The 17786-nt window shown below is 45.5% G+C and overlaps 1 long non-coding RNA gene across 1 annotated transcript in view; it reads left to right on the top strand.

Moving 5' to 3' along the window:
* Positions 1–14564, top strand: part of LOC122203798 — a 31353-nt gene extending 16789 nt beyond the window's left edge. Inside the window, exon 3 of the long non-coding RNA XR_006195343.1 lies at positions 14352–14564. This is a non-coding gene — a long non-coding RNA (uncharacterized LOC122203798). The remainder of the gene's footprint in view (positions 1–14351) is intronic.
* Positions 14565–17786: the final 3222 nt, after the last annotated feature.

Raw genomic sequence — 17786 nt, 5'->3', positions numbered from 1 at the left:
CCCTATCTCCTTGCAGTATGCGCACTGATCCTTCTGCAGCCTCTGCTTCCCCCCCTTGGTGGTTCTTTTACCTTTTCTTGCGTCGTCTGCCAGCTGCCAGAGACAGCGGTCTCGTTCCTCAGGGGAGTCAGCAGTGGTAGCTAGTAGTATTCTCGCCAGGTCTCGAGTCTGCTTACTGCTGGCAGCCGCCATGGCGCGAGCCTGCTTGTCCTCAGGAAGCTCCCGGTTATTATATACCTTTTCGGCTACCACCAGTAAGTCCTGCAGACTTTTTTCTCCTAGTCTATCTATTTTCTGTAATTTTCTCCTAATGTCTATGGCCGATTGGTTTACAAAGGCCATGATAACAGCTGCCTTGCTTTCCAGAGCCTCTGGATCCATAGGGGTATAAGTACGGAATGCCTCCATGATCCGTTCTAAAAAGGCAGCCGGAGATTCATCTTTTCCCTGTTGTACATTTCCTACCTTGGCCAAATTGGTTGGCTTTCTAGCAGCCATTCGGAGACCCCCCATTAGAGTCTGGCGGTAGACCTGGAGCCTCTCCTTACCTTCTGCCGTGTTGAAATCCCACTGGGGCCGAGTTAAGGGGAAGGAGGCATCTATCTGAGCCTGGTTGGTGGTGGGATTCCCGTCTGTGCCCGGAACTAGTTTTCGGGCCTCGTTGACGATTCTTTCTCTTTCTTCAGTCGTGAACAGGACCTGCAAAAGCTGCTGGCAATCGTCCCACGTGGGCTGATGGGTAAAAAGAACAGAGTCTAATAAATCAATAAGCCCTGCCGGTTTCTCGGAAAACTTAGGATTCTGAGCTTTCCAATTGTAGAGGTCACTAGTGGCGAAAGGCCAATAGTGATGGGGCTGGTTCCCCTCCGCGTCTGGGGGTCCGGTGGCTCGCAGGGGCAGAATAGTGGAGTCGGCGGCGGAGGCGGATTGCTCCCTCTGAGCCCTTTGTCTGGTGAAGGGCGGGCTTCCCACTGGAGCGTTTCCGCCTCCCGCTCTCGGAACAGCGTCTGCCTCCCCCGGAGGGGGAGGATGGTGTTCTTCCGGCATCCTAGAGGGGTTATACGAGGGAGGAAAAATTAATTCTTCTTCAGTACCCCACTGTAAGACAGGGTAGAGGGGTGCTGAAGGCTGGATAAGACTTTTCTTCTTCTTTGTCCCCTGCAAAGCAAGAATGGGTTTTGGCTCCGGAGGGAGCGGGGCTAGGAAGGGCTTAAGACAAGAGGGTGGGTCTTCTACAAGGTCCTGCCAAGTGATAATGTAAGGGAGCTGATCAAGATGGCCCGTCTTAGGCTGAGAGATGATACTCCTGACTCGGTGGATGGTAGGGAGGTCGAAGGTCCCCTCTGGTGGCCATCCGACATTGAAAGTTGGCCACTCGCTAGAACAAAAAAACTGCCACCGACCCTTTCGGACTTCCACACTGAGGTTGTTAGCTCTTCCCCTCACATCCTTAAAGTGATCAATCATAATACTTAGAGGAGTAGTCTGAGTCTGTCCCATAACGTCCGTCCAGTAAGTCCACAGAACAAAACAGAGAAACACAAAAACAGACAAACAGAGGGCCCCTAGAAAATCTTCCAACTCCATGGAAGCAAAACTGAAAGCTAGCTTAGACATTTGAGGGGATTCCACGTCCCTCCAAAACCGATGAGGGGATTCCACGTCCCTCCAAAGACGACGGCCTCACGCCGACCAGCGGGAGCGACCCGCCTCGTCTCAGACCTTTGAGGGGATTCCACGTCCCTCCAGAAGGGAGAATCGGAACGTCTTCCGAAACTCCCGGCCCGTGGTCCTCCAGTGCGTCCACTTAGACCGCGTCGGGCACTACCAGAACTCCAGAAGTGAGCTCACACAGAAAAGACAGAACAAACAGACAGACACTAACCGTGGCCAGTCAGGCTCTCCGGGTCGGGGGTCCCTCGGGGGTCTTGGGGATCCCGGGCCGAGCCCCCAAATGTTATGCCCAGAATTCGTGATCCCCAAAGACCACTAGGGAGCCGAGTCCAATGCAAAAGCAAAAGAACCTTTATTCGAGCTAGCTCGAGCTCAATCCCCTACCTGCACCGACGCAGCGGTGAGATACCAGGGAGAGAGCGAGTTTCAAAAGCACAAAGGTTTTATAGGGGTCTAGGGGCAGTTGGTGAGGTAATGGCTGTGGCCTCAGCCGATTGGCTGGGGAAGGGTCGTGGCCTCAGCCGATTGGTTGGGGAAGGGTCGGAGTCCTGTTACGCAGGTCGCTGGGCGTGTTTTGATCAGAAAGTTTGAACGGGTGAGCGGGAGGTTACTCAAGGGGAGGAGGCGCAGTCTGAGGTTTCTGTGAATTTCCCGGAAAAGGGGTCATGTCGGGGACATAGTCACTCAAGGTGGAGAACACAGAACAAGATGGAGTCGGCCGGCGTAGGCCCGCCCTTTCAGGACCTGACGGGAGGGTCGGGGATCTTGACCAACATGGAAGCACTGGTCTTCGCTCGGCGGATGATGTGCGCAGCTCTCCCGGTGCCACATGGCCTTTTGATCTTATGACACCTAAGAGAGAAAATGGACACATTTGCAGTGGGCACTGGAATAACTAGAAAAGGTTGCTCATGATGGGAAGCGATCGGCCTTGGTTTGGGGAGCCCCAGGCACAACTCGACTGCCAAGAGCTGAAAAGATATATAGCCACATAACCCAAGTACATTCAAGACTGTGGAACGTTGGTTAGGAAGTTGTGTCAGACTCCAAGTGTTACAAGTGCCAGATTTATGAAGAGAACCCTACCCAGCGTTTGGGGAATGCATTTTTCTTGTCCTCGAGTTAATGGAGATACGTATAACATATAATTGTTTATATTTATGTCATAAATATAAATGTGATATAAATGCCATGTAACATAAATGTTATAAATATAAATGTGATATAAATGCCATATAACATAAATGTAAATGTTATATATATGTCGGCTTTGTTCTAAGTGCTTCATTAGCATTTATCGTTTACGACAATCTTACGAAGTGGTTACCACTACCGCTCTATCTGACAAGTGGATATATCTTACTATGAAGATAGTAAATGGTATAGATGGGATCAAGCTTTGGGTTACCGAGACCCGAGAACAGAAACTGAATCCTAGGCTGGCTACCTCTGATGGAGCATACTTCTCACATCAAAAAAGTCCATGATGGAAATGTGCTCTTACATGTTCAAGAACTTAGAAATACTCTACCACAGAAGGGACCTTCAACAGAAGCCTTCAAGGACGCCCTTATTGGATATGAACAGACCTGCAGCTCCCCCTGGGGGCTGCCCCCTTTGTGGGTGGCTGGGAAGGGAATTGATTGAGTCTGGGACACTAGACTCATGGTTGAGCCAGTGCTTTCCACAACAGATAAGGTTGTGATACAGATAAGACAAGATACTTTTGATCAGGACCCGGGGAGGGTCTATAGCGGCTTGACGTGCCTGGTCCCTGCCGGGACAGAGGTTTTCACAAGTGTATACAGAACCAGGATCGCAACAGAAGACTGGAAACTGACTGAGACCAAAGCCTGGACAAGGGCTTTAGGGACACCTGGAGATGGGCTTAACCTTCATGGGCATTAGAATCACCCAGGGGCTTTACAGGCACAGGTCACTGAGCTGCACCCCACACGCTGCCTCAGAGGGTCTGTTGCAGGCCACGCACCTCATTTGGGAGCTCCCCAAATGTTGAAGTGGAACCCAACTTTGAGAACAGTTATCCTAAAGAGAGAAATTGGTGGTTGACATCCATAATAAATTGAATGTTACATTAGAACTTCGTTATGTTAGAAACTATTAGAAAAAAAGAAATAGGCCAATAGGAAGAGAAATTCAGCTTATCACGGCAGTGGAACGGCTCCTGTATAAAACGTCACCACGGGGCAGATAAAGGAGGCAGAAGTGAAGCGCAGACAAGGAGACTGTCTACGGGTGCAGGACCCATTCCCGCAACATGATAAGGCAGGATCAAGCCATGGTGTTATGTCAGTCATGAACTCAGAGGAATCCAAGGCCACAGAAATCTGCAAGGGGGCGATCACCGAGGATAAGGCTGGGCACACGTGAGGGATTTTTCCCTTGACTGCTTTTGCGCTCCCCACGCTTCTTTCTCTGTTTATCTATGTTCATCAGGTCCTTCTGCCTCCCTAGCACCATAGTGAGTCAGAAGAAAATGGCAGCCAACAGGTGTAGCTGCCCATTATTAGTTATTATATGCAGTAATGGAGGAGAAAATATTGGCTGCCTCCGTAAAGATCCACATTCCACAAATACACAGGTGTCTTCACAGAAACACAGCTTGGCTTGTGGCCACCACGAGTGATGAGAGATGGCCCCCAGCTCGGAGGGTCCAGGGCAGGTCTGGGGTGGCCCATGAACATGGCATCTGCCGTCGGGTGGGCCATGTCCTGAGTCATCCATCCACGTCTGAAAGGCAGAAGAGGAACAAAATGGCGCATTCCCTTATTCCACTTTCCCACCAACTTTGTCAGCTTGATGATATTGGGAAGAAAGTGACAGACATAATTGCAGAGGAGACTTTAAGTTTTTGTTTTATTTTTGTTTGGAATGGTTGTCTGGTTCTTTTTAGCATTTTATGCTGCTTAGTGTAATGGCGCCTGAGAGCTATTAAGACAGTCATTTGTGTCTAGATGTGAGGGAACATGGCATAATCATTTTACAGATGAGAAATCTATAATAGAAAAAAATGTGATTTGCCTAAGGTCACAAACTGAGCCAGAGCCGGAGTCTGAAGGAGTTCATCTGCACTTGTCAGAGAAGCGGCGTCCGCGTTATGGGAAATGGAAGAATGCGCATTAGCGTTCCTTGAATTGACTCAAGAATATATTCAAATTCTTATGCTTAGTCAAATCTGTAGCTTGGGGAAATGAATGGGCGATTTGCGGGATTCTGCGTTGGGAAAGTAATGAGTCTGACTGTCGTTTTCCCCATAGTATTGTTCTTCCCCGTGTCGACTTGGTTGCCCATTTCGGAGCTAATCATCTCAAAAAAAAATTTTTTTTTTTCATTTAGGGAAGAAGTTAAACTTTTGATGAGGAAAAAAATCATAATTTCTACTGCTTTTGAAATTTTCGGAGTCTCCGTTCCAGACGTAGCGGAACTACGGCGCTGATATTCTGAAAACAGAGTACGAGCTGAAACTCTGTGTTCATCTCTTTCCCGGTTTAGTGATCAGTGTGATGGGGAGAGATTAGTATCAGCGCGATAAAATTACCATATGTTTGGAACGCACGTGTTTTGTTTTCCAGCACTCAAGTTCACGGTCCTGAATCCCTACGCCCCACACCGATAATAGGTGTGACATAAACGCCTCTCCACATGGCCTGTGTGCCAGAATTCATTTCCAATTTCTGTTGCCTCCTACCTTGACTCTAGCAGGAGGGTGAGAGATGGTGTCAGAGCCAAGGAGGGGGTCACGGGCAGGAAACAGGCGTAAGTAAAAAGTCGAGTTTACCATATATGTATTCGGGAGGTTCCAAGTGCAAGAACCCAGTTATGCCTGGACAACATCAAACTTCACGTTACCTCATGTATTTTAGGATTAATAAGCTTAAAATAGCTTCTAATGAGTCTTAGTCAAATAAAAAATGTGTATCGATCACATCCTTCTCTTTTCCATTATGAACCAAAGCTGATGCAATGAACCAAAAAGCCTATTTACCTGACGTGTTTATGAGCATTTATCCAAGTGCCCCTAAGATTTTCAAGACGGAGCAATGTGTTTGTTGCAGAAAATACATAGGTTATAAGGATAGATTAGAAATTACTCTTTCCCAACTTGTAAGAGCCTATAATAATGTTCATTTTATCACATCGAATAATACTCTCAGTCTAAAACATAGGGGTGGCCGTACCGTCATTCGCTTTAAATGTCAAAAACTCTGGGGCAGCTCGGTGGCTCAGCCAGTTGAGCGTCCTACTTCGGCTCAGGTCATGATCTCAGAGTTTGTGAGTTCAAGCCTCATGCTGGGCTCTGTGCCGATGGTACAGAGACGGCTTGGGAGTCTCTCTGTCTCTCTCTCTGACTCTGCCTACCCCCCGCATGCTCTCTCTCTCTCAAAAATAAATAAATAAACTTTTTTTTTTTTAATGTCACAAACTGAAAAAATAATTACTTGAATTCACTAGGAACTAGTGTTTTGACCTTGCTGAACCTAGAGATGTGGGCGTGGACATCATTTTCCCTGATCTACACCACAGGGTCCAATCCCCATACAACCTTGAGATCTTTTTCTCACATTTCCTACCCATTCCTGCAGGAAACCTTGTTGCTCTGCCTTCGAGCAACATCTGGAATGTCACCACTTCCCACAATTCCCACCGCTAGTGGGCACCGCAGCAGAACGTCTGCAGGGCTAGGGCACCCCATCTGGATAGTTGTCCCCACGTCAACCCTGGCAGTCCCGCCTCTTCTTCCCAAAGAGAAACCAGAAAAACGTGAGCCAAATCGCGACCCTCCCCTGCTCTCCCTTTCAGAGAAAGGATGGACTCGTGTTCAATGCGGTCCGGGGGGCTCGGCCCTCTGCCCTCTAACCTCTGCTCCCATGTCCCCGTCATCCCGCCTTCTCCAGCAGAATGCCTGCTTCGCCCTTTCTCAGATGGGCTGCCCTCTCCTCCCCTAATGACTTCCTTCTGCAAAACACACTCACTCAGATGCTGGTTTGGCTAAGTGTCGGCTCAGAGGTCACGTCCCGGGCCAAGGTCTTGTCCTGCGTTACTCGCTGATGTCTCTTAAGGTCCTAGGACGATGGAGGTATTCAAGCAGCATTTAAGGGGAGAACGGAATGCATATTAGAACTGTTAGTAAAAAAATCTATATCAATAGTTTCTGGCAAAATCAAACCAGATTGTAGTTCTGTAGCATTTATTTCGGAAGAGCATTTTAAAATAGAACTTCAAAGGGGGAATTTGAGAGCTGCTCTAAAACCTGTCATTATCAATCTCCACTTGACCCACGCAGAAATGGGCACTGTTGGTTCTTTGTAGTGTCCTCTGGTGAAAGCTAAGCGAAGAACAGGCAAAAAAAAAAAAAAAAAAAAAAAAAAAGTCATAATTGACTTGTGCAAGAGGCTATTCACTGCCGCTTGTTTTATTGTAATGAGGCTGAAAATAGCCCCATCAGCAGGGGACCATGACATTCGAGGAGCTGTTAAGTACAGGACGGGGAGATCCCTTGTCACTGGTGGGGAATAACCTCTGGGACACACTGCTAACTGATTAGCAAGGGCTGTATGATTGTCAATGTCTAGAACCGTATTCTTTCCCCGTCCAGATCCGTGCTGCATCTGTACATGCAAGGAGTTCGAGCCCCATGTCAGGCTCTGTGCTGACAGCTCAGAGCCTGGAGCCTGCTTCGGATTCTGTGTCTCCCTCTCTGTCTGCCCCTCCCCTGCTTGTGCACTCTCTCTCTTTCTCTCTCTCTCTCAAAAACAAATCAGTGTGTATTTTTTTTTTAAAAGTCACACCTAGATAAATAAGTAGATGGAAATTGTTTTAATTTTTTAAAAAAATCTTTATGTTTATTTGTTTATTTGTTGAGAAAGAAAGAGAGAGCAAGCCAGGGAGGGGCAGAGAGAGAGAGGGAGAGAGAGAATCCCAAGTAGGCTCCGTGCTCTGAGTGCAGAGCCCCGTGCCGTGTTCCAACTCACAAACTTTGAGACCATGACCTGAGCCAACACCAAGAGTTGGACGCTCAACTGACTGAGCCACCCAGGACACCTGAGAGAGAGAGAATTTTAATTATTCTACCAATATTTACACATTTGTTTGCCTCTGAATAAGATAAAAATTAGGGACAGAAACCAAAACCATACAAATGTTTCCCTCTAAGAAAAGAGAGCAAATCGTGGAGACTAGAAACCTTTAGAGTCTGTATTTTAATATTCAGAACCATACAAATGGTTTACATTTTTTAAACTGTGATTAAATCAAAATGAGAATGAGCAAGTCCTGAAATTTGAAACTGAATCCCGATGAAGGCACCAGTGGGTCAGGACAGTGGCCGACCCACACCCACCGCAGGGGAGTGTCCCCAGGCCTTGAGAGCGTGGCCGAGCGCACGTCCACAGCCCCATGCACCCAACGCCAACAAGACTGACAAATCAGTATATGCTCTGTGTGGCTGTTCTGGTTATTTATGGCGATGTTGGTCAGATGTTTCTCTCTATATCTATCTATCTATCTATCTATCTATCATCTCTCTCTCTCTCTCTCTATATATATATAGAGAGAGAGAGAGAGAGAGAGAGAGAGACATACATAGAGCAAGAAAATTAATATGAAACTACTATAATACATCACGTTAGCAACCAAGCCATTTTGGGTAATGTTCAGATTTCTCTAAAGTGAAGGAAAACCTGACACTTAAAACTCCATGCTGTTCATAACCCTCTTGACGTTCACACAGCCCTCGACTTTGCCAGGATCATTCCTTCCTTTCGCGAAGATCCGCTAATAAGACCTCCATTTCTCAAACACCAGAATTTGGGCCTGTTTTTTTAAAGGATTTTTTTTTTCATTTTTTTATCAGTCTTTTGGAAGACTAGAAACATAAATATGCACATTGTATTTTTTTTTTTTTTTTTTGGCTTTACTAGTCACACATTGTCTTCTGCATCCATTTCTCCTCTACTTATCAGCAAGCTTTTCTCTGTTCCCCAGGGACAATTCCAGGATTTCTAAAAGTCGATGACTTTTCTCCCTATTGGCCTTATTTCTAAATTTTATATGTTTAAATGGCTTCCTCCTAACGAGAGGTGTTCAAAAATACTTGCCTTCTACAAAATCGAGCGAGTTGTGTAAAAACAAGTTCTCTAAAAAGCAACATTGAACCATTTATGTTTTTTAATTTTTTTGTAATGTTTTAATTTATTTTTTGAGACAGAGAGAGACAGAGCATGAGCAGGGGAGGGGCAGAGAGAGAGGGAGACACAGAATCTGAAACAGGCTTCAGGCTCTGAGCTGTCAGCACAGAGCCCAATGCAGGGCTCAAACCCATGAACCGTGAGATCATGACCTGAGCCAAAGTCAGACGCTTAACCGACTGAGCCACCCAGGCGCCCCCAACATTGGGCCATTTCATCCGTTAATCAGAGTCTGAGCAAACAAAGTGGAACCATGAGGTCACTTTCCCAGAGATACTTAGATTACGTTCAAAGGTTATTGCTAAAGTGGAAATTATAGTTCAAAGTCTGTCTGAAACCCTGAGCACGATCTTATGAACACAATAATATTAAGTAGATTAAATTAATATCACACATCGTAAGGAAATTAAATTCTAAAATGTATACTTAAAGTATCTTTATAAAGCTTTCTTTGTAATCTGGATAAAAGCGACCTAAGATATAATTATGGGTTTAAGAAGTAATCATATTAAAAAATGCCACATAAAATATGTGACAGGCATCCCAGATCATTCACATTTTGTGCAGATTGCTGACTTATAAACTGCACAAAATCTGTGAGTATACTCTCTTATGTGTTTAGTAGGAGCTAAAAGTTTATTTTTTTCTGTTCCACAAATCAAAATGGAACAGGAATAAATGTTAACAGAACTGAAGTGGCACTTTTTCAGAACGAAATACAAATTTTCGCCAGTTATGGGAAAATTACCAAACTGGAAGCAAAGTCAGGTGTAGACGTTCGCAAATCAAACAAAATCAGCTACAAATCTAAACTGATCCAAAGCTTGTGCGTGAAGCTCTCTGAAATCACTCACTCAGACTCATTATTTCTGGGACAAGTGGCATCTCCTGAGGGCACATTAAGTGACGCAGCTCCACAGTGCCTTCTGGAAGGATTGGACATGCGGCCCCGGGAAATGTTTTAATATCCTCCAGCGAGGAAAAGTTTATGAGTCAGTGTTACATTGGCGCAGGAAGATGGCCTCCCCGGCCGGTATGTTGTTAATGTTATGTCTGATAAATCTGCTCTGTGGAAAGCTCTGATCACTTGTGCAATTGGGGTACGCACTCCTGGGGCACACGCGAAACTCCCCTGGCTGCCTCCTCATTTACCCCCTAAATGCCAGTAGCCGGTCGCCCCGGCAGGCGTGCCCTTAAGCAAAGACTGAACACAGTTTAATGAAGGTGAACTTCTTATGTCTTTCGTACATAGACGTCAAGTTTAGAACCTTGTTGACAAATCGCCCATGAAATTAAAAATAAATAACTTCTAATACAACGAAGGCGTCTACTCGGGATTACACAAATTTAGGGTGTTATAGAGACACTCATGTTGATGCTTCAGTAAATATTTTAAAATGCTGGGGGTCGGTTTCGAGAGCAGTGTTCTATGGTTGACAACGTATTCAAATTTCTATTCAAAAATCTTTTTTACGGATAACATCTTCTGATGACAAAATAAGTATACGCTTATTTCAGAATATTTAGAAAAATTAGAAAGATGTAAAAAGGAACACTGCGCGATCAAACATCCCGTCACGAATCAATAACCACGACTATCATCTTCGTTTTCTCCTAATTTCTTTCCTCTGCGCAAATCTGTATGTATCTGAAAGAGATTGTGATTCTGAGATGCGATGGTGAACTGTGTGGTTTTCATTTAAGAAATCATGGATATTTTATATTGCTACTGGAAAGCATTTTAAAAGACTACTTAATATCTCAGTATTAGGTAAAAGATTTGCTTATATTCTTTTGTTGGGTATGATGATGGTGTGATAATTTAATTTTACAACTTTTCACTGTTGTGGGTGCATATTGGAGAATTATTTAGGTTCACGTGATGATGGATTTGCTGGAAGAAACACAAGAAACAAGTAGGATGACAGAAGAATAAGTTTGCCAAAATGTTTGTAATTGTTGAAGCTGGAAGATGGCCTCACATTCTTTGCAGATCTGTGTTTGTCATAGTATTTATGTGACGGTGAGAATCCAATGTTATCCACAAATATAGTCCATTATGCTTATGCTTTAAAAACAATATCTATTTTTCATGTCTAAAATGCACTACTCCTTATAATTCTAAAGTTAATTTCTGGGGCGCTGGGGTGGCTCAGTCGGCTAAGCGTCCGACTTCAGCTCAGGTCATGATCTCACAGTTCGTGAGTTCAAGCTCCACGTCCGGCTCTGTGCTGATGGCTCAGAGCCTGGAACCTGCTTCGGATTCTGTGTCTCTCTCTCTCTCTACCCCTCCCTAGATCACATTGTCTCTCTCTCTCTCTCTCTCTCTCTCTCTCTTTCTCAAAAATAAACATTTAAAAACAATTTAGAAATTTAAAGTTATTTTCTGATTCCTTCTTTGTTCCACTGACCTACCTGTGTTCGCATTAATACTGTGCCCTGTTAACGTTACAGATTTTAATTAAGGTTAATCAGATGAGAACAAGCCCCACGTTCAGGGCAGGCCCCTTGCCCTCGTGTTCGGTCTCCACGGCTCTGGTCTGGCCTCTCAGCTTCTGCCTCTGCCTCCCGTTTCTCAAAGGCCGGCGTCCAGTGTGACGGGTGGGCTTTGGCAAACCCTCTGGCCTGGTAGCAAATCGTCTCTGGCTCCAGGTTTCCTTCCGACCTTCAGGCTGGTGTGGCCTTCTCTTTCTGGCCCGAAGATCGGTTGACTATCCCCTGTTTTCAGTTTGCTCAAAACTGAACCACGTGAGCTCTCCTCACACCCAGGGTTTGCTAGGTGCCCAGACGTGTGGCTGCCTGGCCTCAGCCTTCCCGCTAAGGTGCTGAGCTCCTCTGGTCCCACCACTGCCGGTCTGTTGACTTGAGATGCTCACCAGTTAAACCCACATCCCTGAGTGTCCTTTATGGCCACCCTTTTCGACGGAGAAGGGATGGTCTCTGATTCCCCCTCTCTGGTCTCTGTCACCTTGGAGTATGGACTGTATTTGCGAAAAATCCAATCCCCCGACCCCAACGCTCTTGCTGCTTGCTGCAGAGTGTGGTTTGCAAAGATCACGTCCAGGCATCACCCGCCTGTCTTCCTCCTGTTCGTTTCTGGAAGATGCAGTTTTCAGTGAGATTCTATTTGTTTTCTCTCATCGTGGACAAACTAGCCCGTTGAGCAGGGTGACCACAACCCGCCCCTCGGGCATCCAGCTCAGTAGGTCGCGTGTCCTGCTGGGCTCTCGGGGTGGCTGGGAGTGCCATCTGTGGCTGCGGCTCCCTCCCCAACTCACCCCTGCTGTTGCAACAAGTCCCTCCTCATGGCTGTAGGACGAGTGTCCCTGTTTCCCGGCGGGTGTCAGCGAGTCATTGCTGCCCCGTGTGTCTCCATCCGCAGGGCCGGACACCTGGGTCCTGCCCACACTGTGCATTTCTGGCTTCCCTTTCTGTAACCAGACAGAGAGAACTCTTCCCAAGTGGCTCCTGTGAACAGGCCACGCCCACACGGAGAACCTCCTCATTTCGTGGTCAACGGTGCCTCACAATCTAAATTGGCCATGGGAGTAACATCCCTCACACTCCCAGCCCTGGCAACGTTGTACGGGTTGTGCACATAAGAACGGAACACGATGTGCATTGGCTCCGACGGGAACGAAGCTCTGGGAGGGTCTTGGCTGACTCTGGAAGTTGGTGTCACGGGCTCTGCTCTTCCTGTGCACATCTTCATAGAGAGAGAAAGGTTGTACCGTGGGTATGAAGTGAAGCTGCCCATGAAATACTTGTTTTTTTAAATGTTTTAATTTTTATTTATTTTTGAGAGACAGAGAGAGACAGAGCATGAGTGGGGGAGGGGCAGAGAGAGAGGCAGACACAGGAACCGAACAGGCGCCAGGCTCCGAGCTGTCCGCACAGAGCCCGAAACAGAGCTCGAGCCCACAAACCGTGAGATCATGACCTGAGCCGAAGTCGGCTTTCTGGAAGTCCTTCTGGTTGGCTGCCTGCTCCATTCTTACCTGGGGCAAAGGAGCTCGAAGCCTGCCTATGTGGGGTGGGGCGAGAAAAGGCAGATATAAAGAGACACACCCGAAATAAGACCTTGCACGGCTACACGGAGGCGGCTTCCCAAATGTCAACTTAAACCAGAAGCTCCTGCACTACAAAGTTGCACAGAATTTGTGCTGTTTTCATCGATCGCCAGGCGCCTTGAGTGCAACCAGTGCCGGCGGTCTAGGGAGGGGTGAGAAGAGCCCCGTGTGTCACAAAGACGTGTTTGTACCTCATCGCGGTCTCCAGGGCACTGCCACGGAGGTTCTTATTCGAAACCCCCAGTTATCCTGAGAAAACATATGAGATTGCTTTTCTCATTTTAAAAATGATACAGATTAGATTTAGTGATGTACTTGATACGTTTATGTAAGACAGAAAAACATAGATAAATCTTCTGATATTTATTCCAGAATTTATTTTTCCATTATCACTCCATCTCAGCCAAAAATCTCATTGGCTTCTAATATTGTCAAAGTAAATAATGGTCGTTTCTAAGGAAAATCAGAACTATTACCAGATATGGCTTTTGAAAGGAAAAGGAACAGACATTAGCGTTCTTTGGAATAAAAAAAAGAGAGAGCTATAAGAAAAATAATTACATATAAACAACCCAAGTTTATCCATGAATATTGGTGTCTCAATATATTGTCAGGTGTACAGGTACATAATAATACATGTGTACAGGGTGAATTGTGAAAGAAACAAAGTTTGAGAATTAAGTATGACTACATACTAAAGATCTAATTATAACACAGAGAAGGGTTACCAATATTATGTTCCACAGTTATGCAGTTATAATCTGTTCTTTCTTTCAAGTTCAAATGAATATAATCCAACATAGAAAATGCATTTAAAATCTTGCCATGTTCAATCTGATATATCAAGAGAACAGCCTATTCTTCTATAGTTTTTGCGAATCCTTTGGACACAAAATTCAATAAATGTTTAATTATTAATCCTTGTAAAGTGCGGACTTTCAGCCATAAAATTCTGACTCCCCATTTGGCTTGTGTGTCATCCTGAAAGCGTATCGAGTGATGGTCTCACCTCTCTGGTCAGGTCAGGTCGCCTCACAATGGATATTGATCACCATTGGCACGGCTCGGGAGGAGACGGACTTGTTTGGGAGCCATTCACTTGGGGCTTCTAGAAATGACCTTCAGATAAACTTGGGAGATTGACAGTGATGTACCTCTGTCAGTCTCCATGGAAACAGCCATGTGATTTCCCCCCCCCAGAATGTCCTACCATCCAATGTCCTTTTCCAACACACGCTAAAGGTAAAAATCTCAACATCTCAATAGAATCCATTGTTTTCATAAGTGTGAAATGTATGCCTTGTAAGAAACAGATATTAAAATAAAACCTTTCTCTGTGAAGTTCAGTAAACTTAACTGTCTCTTTAGCTTTATCTGACTCATTTTTTCTAATGCTTAGATAACCTCCCAAGCATGGAGAATGGCATATTTAAGAGCGGTAGCAAGATGGAGAAAATACTGACACTGATACAATTAAAACACAGATTACTTGGGATTGATTTTCTTCTCAAGAAGCCTCCCAGCGACAGAAAGTATCTCCTTCATCACTGACTACAAGCTGCAAATCTATTTTCAATGGTTGCAACTATATCCCAAACAAAATAAATATAATGTGAACAAGCACATCACGTACTTGTTCATCCTATTTAATTGATGTAACATTTCCCAGCCCGGTTATTATATGCTCCTGAAAACATCTGAACTCGCCTACAGAAGGCAATCTCCCTGGCTGAGTAGGTTGAGCAATTATTTATTTACTTGTATTTATTAAACTGCATTACATGTTGCAGATGCCACGAGGCATGGAGACAACCAACTGGAGAGGGGATTCCCTGCAGGCACCTTGGGAACCAACTGGGAGAATGAGAGGCAAGAAACAAATAAACTGTTCACTATGCCACAAGTTAATAAATGAACACTGTAACCACGGTTACGGGGTGGCTTGGACGCACGATGATGGGGACCTGAACCAGGGTGAGAGGGAGAGGAGACGGCGTCACATCGATGCTTTTGATGCATCAACAAAGGTTGATAGAAATTGCTGATGCATTCAATGGGGTGGGGGGTGAGGGAAAGAGAGGACGGGGGGCTCCTGGGTTCCCCATGAGCCACGGAGAGCTACCAGTACCATCCGCTGAGACCCCAGTAACTCCTGCTTGAGTGTGGGCACCAATCCAACCACCGGACCACGGTGAGGGGAAGCATAGACAAGGGAAGCTGCTGTGACTGAGTCCCCCTAAAACCTGACCCCGATATTCCTGGCCACACGGGAGCTCCGAGCCTTCTGTGTCAAACGGTGCTTGTTGGAGCAGAGCAAACACTCTCCAAGCTCCCTGAGGTTGGAGATGAAAAACACTTGAATAGCATAACTACCCACACGGAGCCACAGGAGAAGCCACCCAACTTATTAGAGAAGGTCACTGAAAACCACTACCTCTTGTAAAGAAGAACGTACCCAGGAAGAACCAAATGGTTCTAAATGGTTTGGGGAGAAGGCGATTGGGAACATTTTTATATGTGAGCTTCCAAGAACCTTATAGGCCACTTGGAAGTCTGACCCACGGGCGTTTCTCCAATGGTAGAAACAGAACAAATTAAAAATAAATACATACATACATACATACATACATAAATAAATAAATAAATAAATAAAATAAAGTGATAGGAAATAATTAAAATAAATAAAATAAAATAAAATAAAATAAAATAAAATAAAATAAAATAAAAATAAAATCTCCACCCCTGTCAGAAAAATTGATGAGGCTATTAAAATGGGAATCCTCTCCAATTTGGGTGCCTTTGTCTACTGCCACACTGTAATATAATTATCACATATATTAAAATATTTTTGTTAATAACAGAAAGAAGCAGAACAAATGAATAATCAGGCAACTCTCTCTGCTTTTTGTCTATTCATATCCTTCAGACACATTTCAGGGTTTAAGAGAGCTGAGTGCCCATCATTTTCGAAAGTTAAATTCTATCCCACAAGTAGACTAGATTATTCAGAGTACTAGAATACTAGTATTATTCAGAATACTAGAGCATTCAGATTAAATATTCAGAGTGACTTTCTTTCTTTCTTTCTCTCTCTCTCTCTCTCTCTCTCTTTTTCTTCTTTTCTTTCTTTGTCAGTAACATTTCTAATTATTTGGTAAAACGGAAGAACATTTTCAGTGGGGAAACGATGAGCAAGGTGCTTGAAGGCATATTGGTTTTTACCATCGGACAACCATTCTCACCAGAAACTGTAAAATCTCACCCGATCCATTTTCCTTTTTACCTCCATGTGGTGTTGGAAGCATGTGGAACATTTTCTGAGGGCCTCAGGTGGCCAGTGCCTTCAAAATGTAAGGAAAACAAAAGCGGTTGAAAACAATTTTTCTGCCCTGAAGGAAGGGATTCATGACAGCCTCCTTCCCAAGTGAGAGAACAGGCACTTTCTGCAAACTCTCACTGAAAATGATAGGATTTGTGGGAACAGAAAGGCGGGGCCAGTGCTCAAAGTCTGGCGGACCCAACAGAAACGTGGCCACAGGAATGTCCCCACAGCACACCAGTCACTGAAGACTTAAGCGCGAGGTTCACCCGTGTCCTTTGTCTCATCATTCCTGGAAACACTGTCGCTAATGGAGACCGTGTTTGAAAGAACTGAAATTCTCGTCCAGGTTGGACTTTCGTCATCAATCTGTGGCCTTAATGGAAAACGTCTTTGCTGCTTATATGGGTTTCCTGCGGCTGCTGTAACAAATTACTACCAATGGGAGGGACTTAACCAAAACTTATTCTGTCTCAGCCTGGGGGACAGATGTGCCAAATCATCGCCATGCTCCCTGTGAAGGCTCTTGGGGAGAACCCCCGGTCTCCTCCTGCTTCTGGCGTCTCCAGAAATCCTCGGCATCTCTCCAATCTGCCTACAAGTTCACACGGCCTTCTCCTCCGTGTCCTAGACTTCCAGGGACACCGATCATTGTGTCACGGCCGCCCTTCTCCACGAGGGCCTCGTCTTAACTCGATTACATCCGAAAACCCATCTCCAGATAAGATCGCATTCACCGGTTCTAGGGGGTGGGCACAGGCGTGTCTATTTGGCGGACGCGGTTCCTACCAATCTATTTATCTTGGTCTGTCCTCAACGTCTCTCCAGGTAGCTTAAGAGAGTGAGAGGCACTGGGTTTTGAAGCCTCCAACTTAGCCAGGATTCCATGAAACAGAAGGCGCTTACAACTCACCGACCAAACTTTTGAGAGAAAAGGCAGTCCAAAAATTTACAAATGTACAAAAGACGCAAACCAGACGTGCCCCAGGCAAACAGGGGGCAGAGTTGTCTTAGCCAGGAAAAAGTGTCTCTATGGAGTTTCACCTTTTTTCTTGAAGCCTTCTTACACTGTCAAAATGCTTCACGTATTTGTGAGAAAACGTATAAACATTGCCTAGGAGCTGGTTATCTGTCATTGGGGGATATTCCTCTACAAACTTAGTGAAACAAAGCAGCCTCCTTTGTGGTCATGTCTCACGGTACTAGGGTGTGGTGTGGGCTCCTCCCTCCCTCCCATCAATGGTCCATGAGGATGTGTTCCTGTGGGTGAGCGTTGAGTCAAACCCAAGGCTTCTTTGCTCCTGTGCTGAGCTGCCTGGGGAGACCCCCACAGCAGGAGATCCTGGGGTGTCCCTCCCTCCCTCTCTCTCTCTCTCTCTCTCTCCATCACTCCTTCCTCTTCTTGTTCCCTTCACCTCTCCTCTCCCTCCTTCCCTTCCACCTCCCCTCCTCCTCCTCCTCATTCTTTTTCTCCTTCCAGGCAATTCCCAGAGGAGGCAATGAGCAATGAACATG

This window comes from Panthera leo, chromosome D3, assembly GCF_018350215.1.
Source record: "Panthera leo isolate Ple1 chromosome D3, P.leo_Ple1_pat1.1, whole genome shotgun sequence".
Lineage (NCBI taxonomy): Eukaryota > Metazoa > Chordata > Mammalia > Carnivora > Felidae > Panthera > Panthera leo.
This window is presented reverse-complemented; position numbering and strand designations above follow the sequence as displayed.